The sequence below is a fragment of the Moschus berezovskii genome, chromosome X (genome assembly GCF_049115385.1).
Source record: "Moschus berezovskii isolate FMDL1 chromosome X, NW_MosBer_1.0, whole genome shotgun sequence".
Classification (NCBI taxonomy): Eukaryota; Metazoa; Chordata; class Mammalia; order Artiodactyla; family Moschidae; genus Moschus; species Moschus berezovskii.
In genome coordinates, this window is record NC_142488.1 from 20,654,782 (window position 1) to 20,666,897 (window position 12,116).

The 12,116-nt window shown below is 34.3% G+C and overlaps 1 protein-coding gene across 4 annotated transcripts in view; it reads left to right on the top strand.

Moving 5' to 3' along the window:
- Positions 1 to 12,116, top strand: part of CNKSR2 (connector enhancer of kinase suppressor of Ras 2) — a 279,203-nt gene that overhangs the window by 131,863 nt on the left and 135,224 nt on the right. The gene's annotated exons all lie outside the window — the stretch shown is intronic.

Genomic DNA, 12,116 nt, shown 5'->3' on the forward strand with positions numbered 1-12,116 from the left:
CTTAGCAGCAGCAGCAGCAGCACTTAACTAAAAAAGTTCATAATTTTTTTTCTTTTTTTTGTTCTTTGAACATCATGATTCCCTTTCTAGGCTGAGAATGACAGTGACATTCTGTGCCTATGGTAGATTTTCAAGGGCAATTTTTCTTAATCTTAGATTTTAAAAATTAATATCATATGATTTTCATTTTGGACTAGTTTCTATCTCAATTGCTCTCTCTCTGCCAAAATAAAATATATGGTTTTTTAAAAGTGAAGTTAACATTAAAATAATCTCATTATTGATTTATAATCCACATTTTAAAAGAAAAACATTTTTTTCCTGGTAAATGTTCTATTTAGTACTCACTGACTCTTCAGAGTAAGTAATTATTTCCTACTGTACCTTTTAATTAAATTTGGTTTTGCCTGTTGTAGTCATAGAAGAAAGGCTGTATTTGGAGGGTAGGAAGACTCATGTGAAAAGTCTGATCTTTCTCAGTGATTCTGATATTAAGGCAGATGCTATTTTAAATTTGGTTTGAATGAGAAGTTTGTAATATCTTGGAGAGGCTCCTGAACACTGATAATTAAACTTATGATATTTCTTCAATAAGTTCATTTCCTAAGTGAATAAAAGTTAATGAAAATGTGAAAAATTATATGTGTGGGGTGTAAAGTTGAGGCTAATTAATGGAGAATATTGGTAATCAACAGAGCCTTCCCACTCTGTGACAGTTTCAATGATGAGTAAGTTCTCATGACTAGAAACTATACAGTACAAAGTGGTTGTCCTGAGTAAAGTTTCTTGTCCTCTAGGATGAGGATTTGGGCAGTGGGATAAAACAGCTGCTTAAGTAGATTGGCAGCTCCTCCTTCTGATGTTCATACTGCCTCTACTACAATGTGACCTTAGCAAATATGATGTCTGTTGGATAGTTTGACCTATTTCCAGTTGGTCAATACTAAGAGGATAGAAATTAGTCTCTAATGAGAAATAAAGTTGTTAAAAGGATACTCTTTGTGGAGCAAAGATTCTCATGTCTGTTGAATATGAAAGTCTTTGAAAGACTTAAATTGAATCAATAAAATCTATATGGATTGGTGATATTTAAATACTGTGAGGATGTGCCAACACATCTTTCTATTGCAGGAATATTCTAAAATATTAGAAACTACACAGAATGATGGTTAGAGGAACTTGCTTTGAGTTTTTGCTCTGAAATTGACCTATAGTTTTAAGTGAGTCATGATAACTATTTGAGTTTATCTTTTCAATAATAATAACCAGAGCCAACACTTACTGAGTTCTTACAATGTGCCAAGCATCATGTTAAGTCCTTCACATATTTTATGTTATTAACTCCTCACAGTAATCCTGTGAAGAAGGTGTATGTGGAGACTGAATGATTATTTAACCCACTCACAGCTCAAGTCACACACTGGCTCCAAGGCCCATGCTCTTACTTCAGCTTTATTATACTCAAATTGCAAGATTATCAAACAAAAGGGGAGGAATTCCCACAATCCTGTAAGTAAATCTTAAGATTCAGGGAGAGGTTACACAGAGCCAATGGTAGAGAATAGAGGAAGTGAGGATTTACATAACTTGGGTAGTGGTTCAGCTTAATTGAAATTAGAAATGGGGTTGAAATTTAACTTTACTGCTACATCCTCACTCACTCCTTTCCTCCAGATAGACAAGATACATAAAACCCAACACCAGGTATGTGTTAGAAGTTCCACAGAAATTAACTTTCCAACCTCCCTTTATCTACTACAATAGTTGGGCCAATTGGAGTCCAAGTCATTAGCAGACTGCTACCGCAACCTACAAATTGATTTTGGATGATAGTAGAGACATTGTCTGACAGGAAATTATGTTGAATTCCATCAAAGTGACCTTCCTTATTAATGTGATCAATTAGCAGATTGCCTTCTTTTTGTTCAAATTGAGGCATATTTGTGCATGAATGGTGTCTTTCATTAAATGCACCCTACTGTGTCCTCTCTTTCTTGCTATTGCCCCCATTGTGGTCTGTGCAGTGGCTTTTACTTCTTACGAGACAATATACAAAGGTGGGGGAATGGACATTATCTTAGTTTTGTTATTATGAAAGGTTTGATAGGTCGATATATTAGTTGAAACAAGTATAAGTTATTTGCAGTCTACAGTTACCCCTTCTGTCCCTGCATTCATAATCAGGGATATTAGGGGTTTGTTATGATATATTTACATTAAAATATTGCCTAATGCTTTTGAAATACATATTTTAATCCAGTATTTAACTAACCAGAATAGTGAGATATTACCAATATTAATCTATACCAATATAGGTTCAAGAATGAAAAGAGTAATGTTCAATTTTATGTTTTGAATGTTATTAGCTCAGTTAGTATTTTTCTATAATTATAAAATTTCCTACTGTTATAGGTAGTAATGTACAATATAAAATTTGACTACTTTTCTTATTATAAAATACCTAGAAAAGCAATGTGAAATTTTCCCCTAAGAGTCTGAGAAAGTTGAATAATCACAGATGAATTCAAATACTATTTTTGAAATTGCCAGTATGGTATATCTTCAAGATGTTCAATTAGATGTGTGTGTGTGTATTTATAGTTTGCTCTTTAAAAATATATATATATATATATATTTTCTTATTTAAAATGAAACTTGAAGTTTTATGTTCTTTTTCACGTTGCTATATTCTTTATTATAAGTGGCTTTTAAGCTTTTCTAATCAACATACTTCTGTGGCTGAGAAACTGGCTGCCAGGTAGGAAGAAGAAAAAATCATGAACATCCAAGCAAAGCAGACTGAGTCCTATTGCATGTCTTCCCTGCCAGTGAAGATCCAACTCCTCAAAGGCTGCTGGAATCTCCCAAGGTTTTTTCTACTTCATCTGCCACTACATTCCTCTCTGGGAGATACCTCGGCATAGTTTGAACCAGCAACTCTGCCCTCATGATGCAGTTTTAACACTTTTTTTTAGCTGATGAGTCTACTTATAGTTATTAAGTCTATTTGGGCATATTCCTAATGAATCTGTTAAAATTTCATGTCTTTGCTGTTTTTGGTGTGTAAGTGTTATAAAAGTCTATCCATACTAAAAACAGATACTTTCTTCTTAGGAATATCAGTTGGAAAGAATGGGGTATGTTTTGGTTGAATCTAGCAGTTGGAAAATTTTCCTTTTATTTTGTGTGTATACTAAAACATATTCACTATTGCTTTGGAAAGTCTTCTGGAATCTGGTGACTACATTATGACAAGAAAGGGTTCAATAGATGGGGCTCTAAAGCCTACTGGAATGGAAAATAACCAGGTTGGGGTAGTCAAGAAGATAGCCTACAACAGTCAGGGTGTTTGACAGTGATCAGTAAGAGATGGAAGATGAACACTGTAAACTCGTGGGTTTTGTTACCCCCTAAATGGTAAACATTACTGAACAAGAATGCAGGTGATGTCATAGAGGGTGGGAGAAGGGAACGAGATAATGGACTATTGAGTTATCTGGAAAGGTCATTCTGACTTCATTTATATAATTCTCAGCAGTGTCTCCTTTATTCTCTATCCTCACTCTAGTCTCTCATTTGTGACTCTCTCTTCACCCTCTTGTTCCTCCAACCTCAGAACAACAGGCGAGTATTGTTTGAAAGGGAAGCCAATGTAATCAGAATGGATGGAGTATGGTGACCCATTAAAACTCAAAAATCCCTTCCCCCCTCCCTGCCCTTACCCTGTTGCCTGGAAGGAGTAGTTCATTGAGTGGATTCAGTACCACAATATTGGCTAACACCAATGTGCTTTCTCTCTTTTTTAAATATGTATAATTGTTGTCTTTATTTTTTAGGTTTGTCTTCTAACTTAGTTTTCTTTACCATCCTCATCTCTTCTCACTTGACTATTTCTCCTACATTCTTCACCTTTTTCAGTATTTTTTTTTATTCTCGCCTATTTTCTTCTGTTCTCTTTTCTCAAAAGAGAAAATATTTATCTTATTTCTTACAACAAAAAGTATTGAAAACTCAAATGGCAGTATTTGCAGCGCACCTCCTTTCTTATCCCCGTAAACACGAGATGTTGCTGGAGTACAGAGATTAAGTATGTTAGTGTGGTGTTTAACATATTGCTTAATAAATGGTTATGATAATATCGTAAAATAATTCTGTTAGGATTCTAAGAAATTTGTATTCTAAAACAGCAAGTGAATTGTTTTCTTTTGGAAGGGGAAAATACCATGAAAAGACACTTACCAAAAATTAGGAGAAATAATGCATCAAAGATTTCAGTTCCTCATAGTAAAATTTTATTTCAGATTCTACTTTGTATAGGATATAGTTTCTTTTATTTTACATTGAATATTGTAGATTTGATGAGAATGTGTGGAAACTGGTTTTGAACTGCCACATGTTTATATAACTTATGTTTTATTATCCCTAGAGAAATCAATTCATTACTTTATTATCTAATATAATATTTTATGATTTTTCTGTTATCAAACTAAAATTATCTTAAGTCTTTATATAAAGAAGATAAATTGTATGATACCTTAATATTGGTAACTTCCTGTGAACCAATTTATTTTTTCTGTGAATCACTGCATCCTGACTTATTTCTAATTTATACAATTCTTCCTAGCTCCACCAGGTAAAGACTAATTGGTTCTAAATGTGGTTAGCTCTAATTTTTTTTTATTATTAGAAACGTCTTTCAGTGTCAACATACAATTAATAGGTTAATTATTTTACATGGAATTTTTAAATGTATCCATACAAGTGATTATTTTGTATGTTTATCATGTATCTCTTGGCTGATGTTCTTTCCTACTCTGGATTTTTAAGTGTGCAGCTCATTTGCAAATCAGTGTCAATAACTATATCCCTTTCTCTACATCTGTCAAAAAGGCAGAAGTCCATCAGTTACAGTTCCCTGATTTACTTTATGTCTATAATAGAGGTGGGCAATTAGTAGAGGACAGCTGCCTGATAAAAAATTATTGCATGAAAGGGAAATACATTAGAGCATCATAAAATAAGAAATTCAAGAGATAATTTTAATAATGCTAAGTTCTTTTTAAGTTATTTAGCCCTAGGATTCAAATACAGGTTTCATCCACTAAATTAGCATTCTCAGCTACATTGTGGCTGAAATTTTAGGTCATGTAACTACTCATGTAACTACTTTCATATTTCCCCTCATCTTATTACTGTAATACTGGACAATAAAGGGTGTTTTAAAATTGAGACAAATGGCAGAGAGAGTTCATGGGGCCCCATTTAGAACTGACAGGGAATTATGTTTATTGTCTGAGTTGTTGCATTTCTGATAAAATGACTTCTGAAGATAACATCTACAGTGAAAGTATTTACAGCCATAATGGAAGTTCTTAAACTAAAACTTTTTGTTAATAAAGGTGTAGACTACTGTTTATTTAGCTATATAAATGCATATATGCACATTCTTTGGTTTTGTTTTGATAAATGCAGACATCTATTGTAACACTTGCTACTATTTTCAAATACACATATCTGTTAAATGTCTACCAGTAAGTGACTTTATAAAATTATTCATAGAAAAGTTGTAGATTTTTAAACATGTTTCTTTATGAATACTTGGCTTTGGTTACTTTAATTACATTTCTGTTTGGATTCCTAAATTAAGTTTAAGTTGAATTTTTCATATATAGAGATGTTTTCTTTATTCTTTCTCAGAATTCTTACAAATAAGATGTATAGATTTTTAGATAACAATGTTTTGTTTCATCCCTTATCTTTGGTGACTAAGACTCTGTATTTTAAAATATACATTTTCAATGTCTTTGAAAGGAGAACAGAAATGAAACATAGGAAGGAATGGCTGAGATGTAAAATTTCCATATATATGCAAACATAAAATTAAGTTAAAATTTAACCCATACGAGTATCTTTATAAAAATTTTAGTTAAAAACTTGTATTATTATGGTTCTTTGAAAATATCCTACTGATTTTGGGGGTAATGAAGCTCTGTGATATGACCAAAGATTCATCCCCACATTCTTTTACTGTTATGTGATTGTCTTCCTTCTCAGTGTTTCCCTAGCAGAGGCTTTTAGACCCACTGAACTGTATGTTTTGGAGAAGTTAAAGAATACCATGAATGATAATGAAATAAGAGTAAAATGGGCTTTGATTTAGTTTCCTATAGCCTATACAAATGTGAACCATGAAGCCCCTCAAAATAAACTTTTGGCCTTCAGAGACCAAAATATTACCAAATACCATACTGAGTTGGTATATTGCGTTGCTCAAGATGCTAAACTATACCAGAAGCAGAGATACCAATGATACAAAGGTGCAGTTTATATAGGTAACAGGATAGGTAATAGAAGATAATGCAAGTAACAGGATGTGGAAATGTATTACCTTTGGTAAAAACAATGTGGGTGATTTGTAGAACTAAATGGAGAAAAATCATGAGTATTATTTTCTTCCTCCCATGAGCTTCCTCATGAGTCAATCAAGAAATTCTGATTTAACCCTCAGAACTTTTATATAGAAAGACTCCGGGAAGGTGGTGTACAATAGGTGAAAAACAAAGTACTTCTTGTAGTCTTCAAGTTGGTTTTCTCTCTTGGACTCCCTATCCATCTTCAGCGGTGAGAAACTATGTTCTCTATGCTTTCTCTTAAATAAAACACACATACACACACATGTGTATTATATATGTGACTGTCTGAAATTCACATGAAAATATTAACTACCAAAACATATGTGTAAATTCAAATTGTGAGGAGCTGAACATGGTCCAAGTTTTATAGTAAAATTAAGCCACATAAAAAACATGCCTTTAAAAAACAAATGCCTTAATAAAGTCTTATTTCATTGTATAAATACTTAAGGAGGCCATGAGATGAAGAGTGGCTCAGTGAATAAATACATAAAATTGTGGAGTATTCCCTGTAATGAAAATAAAACATTTTAATTCCTTCTTTTTGAATGTTTGTTCCCTTCATCTTTTCCCAAGATTATCTCTTCTAGTCATGTTTGTAAAAAATAATCAGTACTAAGCTTTCGTTTATAATAGATAGAACCTTGGGTCATTTATGAATACTCTGAATTACCTATTTAAATTACTCCATGCTGGAATTTTTTTAAAATTTTACTTATTTATTTATTTTCGGTTGTGCTGGGTCTTTGTTGCTGCACATGGGCTTTCTAGTTGTGGCAAACGGGCTACTCTAGTTGCAGTGCACAGCTTTCTCATTGCAGTGGCTTCTCTTGTTGTGGAGTATGGACTCTAGATCACAGGCTCAGTAGTTGTGACACACGGGCTTAGTTGCCCCATGGAATGTGGATCTTCCTGGACCAGGGATCAAACCCGTGTCTCCTGAGTTGACAGGCGGGATTCTTAACCACTGGACCACCAGAGAAGTCCTCTATGCTGGAATTTAAAGTATCTTTTTTTTGTGTGTATGTGCATTTAGTTCCTTAACCAAATACATACCTTTCAGCTTATATTCCTCTTTATTTGAACCATGGGTAATTCTCTGTTTCTACTCACTAAATGAATGATTGTGAAAAAGCAAAATTAGGATATCTCCAAATATATCACACAAATGTGTGAAAAAAATTAGTTTAGGTGAAACTTTTAGATTGGTACTCAAATTTAGTGATTCTAGGATCTTTGAAAGATACTGTGTATCAAAATTCATTAATTCTTAAATTCGGTAATTCAGGAGAACAGAGCACTGTAATATCTCAGCACCAAAACATTTGCAAAGACACAGTGTCATTAGTCTGAATGTGATGGGTTGTATATTGAATTGTCTCTTCAGTGCTTTCAAAAAGAGCAGAGGAACATTTGGGTATGGTGTGATTCATATCATCAGACATTCATATAGGCACACTTCAAGCCTCTTTGAAATTTACTTTGTGAATAGGTATCATTTAAACATTACAACCATGAGTAAGAGCCAGTGTTTATACAGGAGTGTGTGTAATTGTTAATGAATGGATATTACTTTGTCTTCTGAAGGATAATTTTGAAAATATTTTAAGAATGTCCTATCTTCCTACTTGCATGTCTAGAGATGCTTTTTTATAATTTCAAATACAGTTGTAACAGAGATAAAGGTCTAAGTTGATAGGCTTACATTCTTTTATGCTTATTTGTAACTTTGGCTACTTGAAACCATAGAGAGTCTTTTCATTTGTTGGTCAGATAACTCACCACCTGTTGTTTAGAAATCAGATAGGCTAGACAATGTCCTAAAGGGATCAGAGACAACTTCTTCGCTGTATGTACAAAGAGGAAAGGAAGACTCTCACCTCTTTAACACCAACCCCAAAACCCTTTGTGTACCTAATCTGGGCAACCCATTGTCCAAGGACCTGCCCACTTATGTTGCCATTTACCCAAGAACCCTTAATATCTGCTTCAGCCTGATCAAAGCAATTATAAGCCCTGTCTATAAGAAAGCAGAGCATGTGGCTTTAAACTCTTGGGATACCTTAAAAACTCTGTTGGACCATTTTAATACTGTTTGTGCTATATATAGCATACATTTCAGTGTCCAAGTTGGGGATTACATTTAAACTAGTAAGACTTGCCATTGTTTACAGACGCTGAATTTTGCTACCTAGACAATCAGGGAGATACTATTTGTAGTTCAGCATATGTGAAAAACATATTATCTTTAATAATATGACATACTTGGCATCAGATGTATAGGTGGATTTTTAAAAGTCCCATGAACTTTAGTGTGAATGAAATATTCTATTAAATATTGAAAAAGAAAAATCTGGACTATTTATATTTTTCTAGAAAACCTTCCTAACTGTTTCTATAATGTGTATGATGAAGCAGAATATTTCTACAACAAATAGCAACTATATACATTGTTACTATGGATATATATTATTATGGATATTATGGATATTATATATTATTATGGAAAATATTTTTCTTGTCATAATCAAATCACTGTGACTTTAGGTCTGAAGTATCCACTCTATAATTTTTTTTTCCAAATGTTACTTTATAAGAAAGTTTATTTGGTAATTTGAGGTAAAGAATGTTTATTATAGCTTTAGTATCAAGTATCGGAGAAGGTAATGGCAAGCCACTCCAGTGCTCTTGCCTAGAAAATCCCATGGATGGAGGAGCCTGCTAGGCTGCAGTCCATGGGGTTGCTAAGGGTCGGACACGACTGAGCGACTTCACTTTCACTTTTCACTTTCACACATTGGAGAAGGAAATGGCAACCCACTCCAGTGTTCTTGCCTGGAGAATCCCAGGGACAGGGGAGCCTGGTAGGCTGCCGTCTATGGGGTCACACAGAGTCGGACACGACTGAAGTGACTTAGCAGCAGCAGCAGCATCAAGTATATTACATTTAGAGAAAAACTTAATACTATATCTTAGTTTTATATACAAAACTAAATTCCCTTTGGACTTTGAAGGCACTTCATTATCTCTGAAACATTCACATTCTCATGTCATCATGTTGTTTCACTAGTTATCAACAAATACTCATTAAGTCTCTGCCATTTGTAAGGCGTTGATTGCAGGTATATCCAGAAAAATGAGACTCAGTTTTTATCCTCAAAATAAAAGCCTCAATATCCAGTTTTGTGAGGGTAGATGAAGGACAGGAGGAAAAATATATAGCTTTAATAAGCAGCAGTGCATGAAAAATGCCATTAGAGAGATGTAAAATCACATGAGGAAAATAAGATCCTAGCTATAAGAGGCTGTATGATGGGTGTTGCATTTAATAAGTGCCATTATGGATACATAAGATTTTATAGGTGGAAGAAGAAAAATGCAAGTATTTATATAATAGAAGGGTACTTTTGCTGAGAAGAAAAGCACAGTGTTGAAGGGCAACATAATACTAACTTAACCAATTGTTCCACCCATACTGAACTACTGAGAATTGCTCAAACTGTTTTTAACTTGTCTCAGGACTTTCTTCAGTCCCTCAACTTCCATATCCTCTTCATGTGTCCACTTCCTAAGAAATTCAGCTTAGGCTAATAGGAAACCTTTCCTGAACCCTCAAGAATGGGTTAGCTGCCCTTTGGGGGGCCCCCATTTCACTCTATCCATTCTTTTGGGGTACTTCTCTTAATTTATCGTAAATGCTTATTGAGCTGCTCATCTCTCCCCTGCTCATTATGCTTTTTAAAGAGTCACAAGTTGTGCTGCAAGCACCATTGCACCCATAATACATGGAATTATGCACACATCAATATTTAGTGATTTTATAAGTTATAATATCTAATCTTAAAAACATATTAAAATATTCTAGACATGGGCAAGTCACTGCCTTCAATAAGCTCATTGTCTAGAATAGCTGTTCTCAAACAGTGTTTCCTGACCAGCAGCATCAGCATCATTTGGGAACTTGAGAAAACAAAATGTAGATTCTAGCGCCCCACCTCACACCTACTGGATCAAAAACTGGTATTTTCAGGTGATTCTAACACATTCTGAAGTTTAAGAACTACATTAAAGAGAAATTATAGGAGATAGTGATGGCCATATTGGCACAGGGTCTATTTTAGGAATTGACTCTTTAGTTAGGCCTTTGGTGAGCTTTTCAAGTGTTTTGAGGAAAAGAACACTTTTATGCTGTAGCTGTATATTGGAGCTGCAAAAGACTAGTAGTAGAAAGAGCAGTTTTGGACTCTTAAGTCTAACAACCTGGTATCCAAGACAGATAAAGGAAAAGAGAAGAGGTATTAATTGCCAGAATCTGTTCTTTAGGATGGGCTTCCCAGATGACATAGTGGTAAAGAATCCACCTGAATGCAGGTCACGCAAGAGACACAGATTGGATCCCTGGGTAGGGAAGATCCCCTGGAGTAGGAAATGGCAACCTGCTCCAGTATTCTTGGCTAGAAAATCCCATGGACAGTAGAGGCTGATGGGCTACAGTCCATGTGGTTGCAAAGGGTTGGACATGACTGAGTAAGCACACACATTCTTCAGGATAGATGTGTATTAAAAACAGGGGGAACTGTTGTAGGTGACTCCATGCTCAAAACTTGAGAGGATGATGGGGAACTTTTTATTGTTGCTGTTGAATGAAGTGTTGCATTCATTTGTACTACCAATGGAATGTTTAGAGAAGGATGTTTGCTGTCAATCAAATAGACTTGAATGAACTCTGGCTTTGCAACTTACTATGTTTCTATTGGGCTTTCCTGGTGGCTCAGATGGTAAAGAATCTGCCTGCAACATGGGAACCCTGGGTTCGATCCTTGGCTTGGGAAAATGCCCTGGATAAGGGAACAGCTACCCACGCCATTATTCTGGCTTGGAGAACTGTATGTTTCTATTAATAATCTTGACTAAGAAAACATAATCTCTTTTCGCTTCAGTTTTTTCACATGTAAAACGGGTTTAATAGTTTACTTCGTAGGGCTGTTGTAAGAATGAAGATATAAATAAAAGGAATGCAGTATGAAGCATCTAGCGAAGTGAATTACTGGTGCTTGATTATTCAGTAGCTATTCATATGGATGAATGAACTGTTGAAAATATGCCACAACTTCTTGATAGGGATTGGGGACAGTTAGGAGGATTTGTGAGTCATGCAGAAAGTTGTTAGTGGAATTTCTGGAAACAAGAGTTTTTTGTAAGAAGACAGCATGAAATATTAGGGGAATAACACTTAGCCTAGAGGAAACACTTGTATGTATTTGTCGTGAGGAGGAAGAAAGATGGAGGACAAGTATTCAGAGTTGTATCAGGACCACATCCATTTATTACAAAGCTCATCTGTTGTCATCTATTTGTACTTTTCTACCCATTCTGCATAGTAAAGTTGTAACATATTGTGATTTTTGAGGTCTATTTAGCCTGTGCAATAATACATAAATATCTCTTTTGGAGTTGAGTTCACTTTTTCACAAGTCTACCAGTTCCTTTTTGGATGTCTTTTTTTTTTTTTTAATTCTAATAATAAACTTTATTTAACATGATCCAAACCTTTATCATTTCAACGTGGAATCAATATAAAATACTAATTAATATATTCTACATTCCTTTTTTCATATAAAGTCTTTTTTTTTTTATTTTTTAAAAAAGAATTTTATTAAAAAAGCACAAATGCAAAGAAATGAACAGAGGAAAATTTATGCG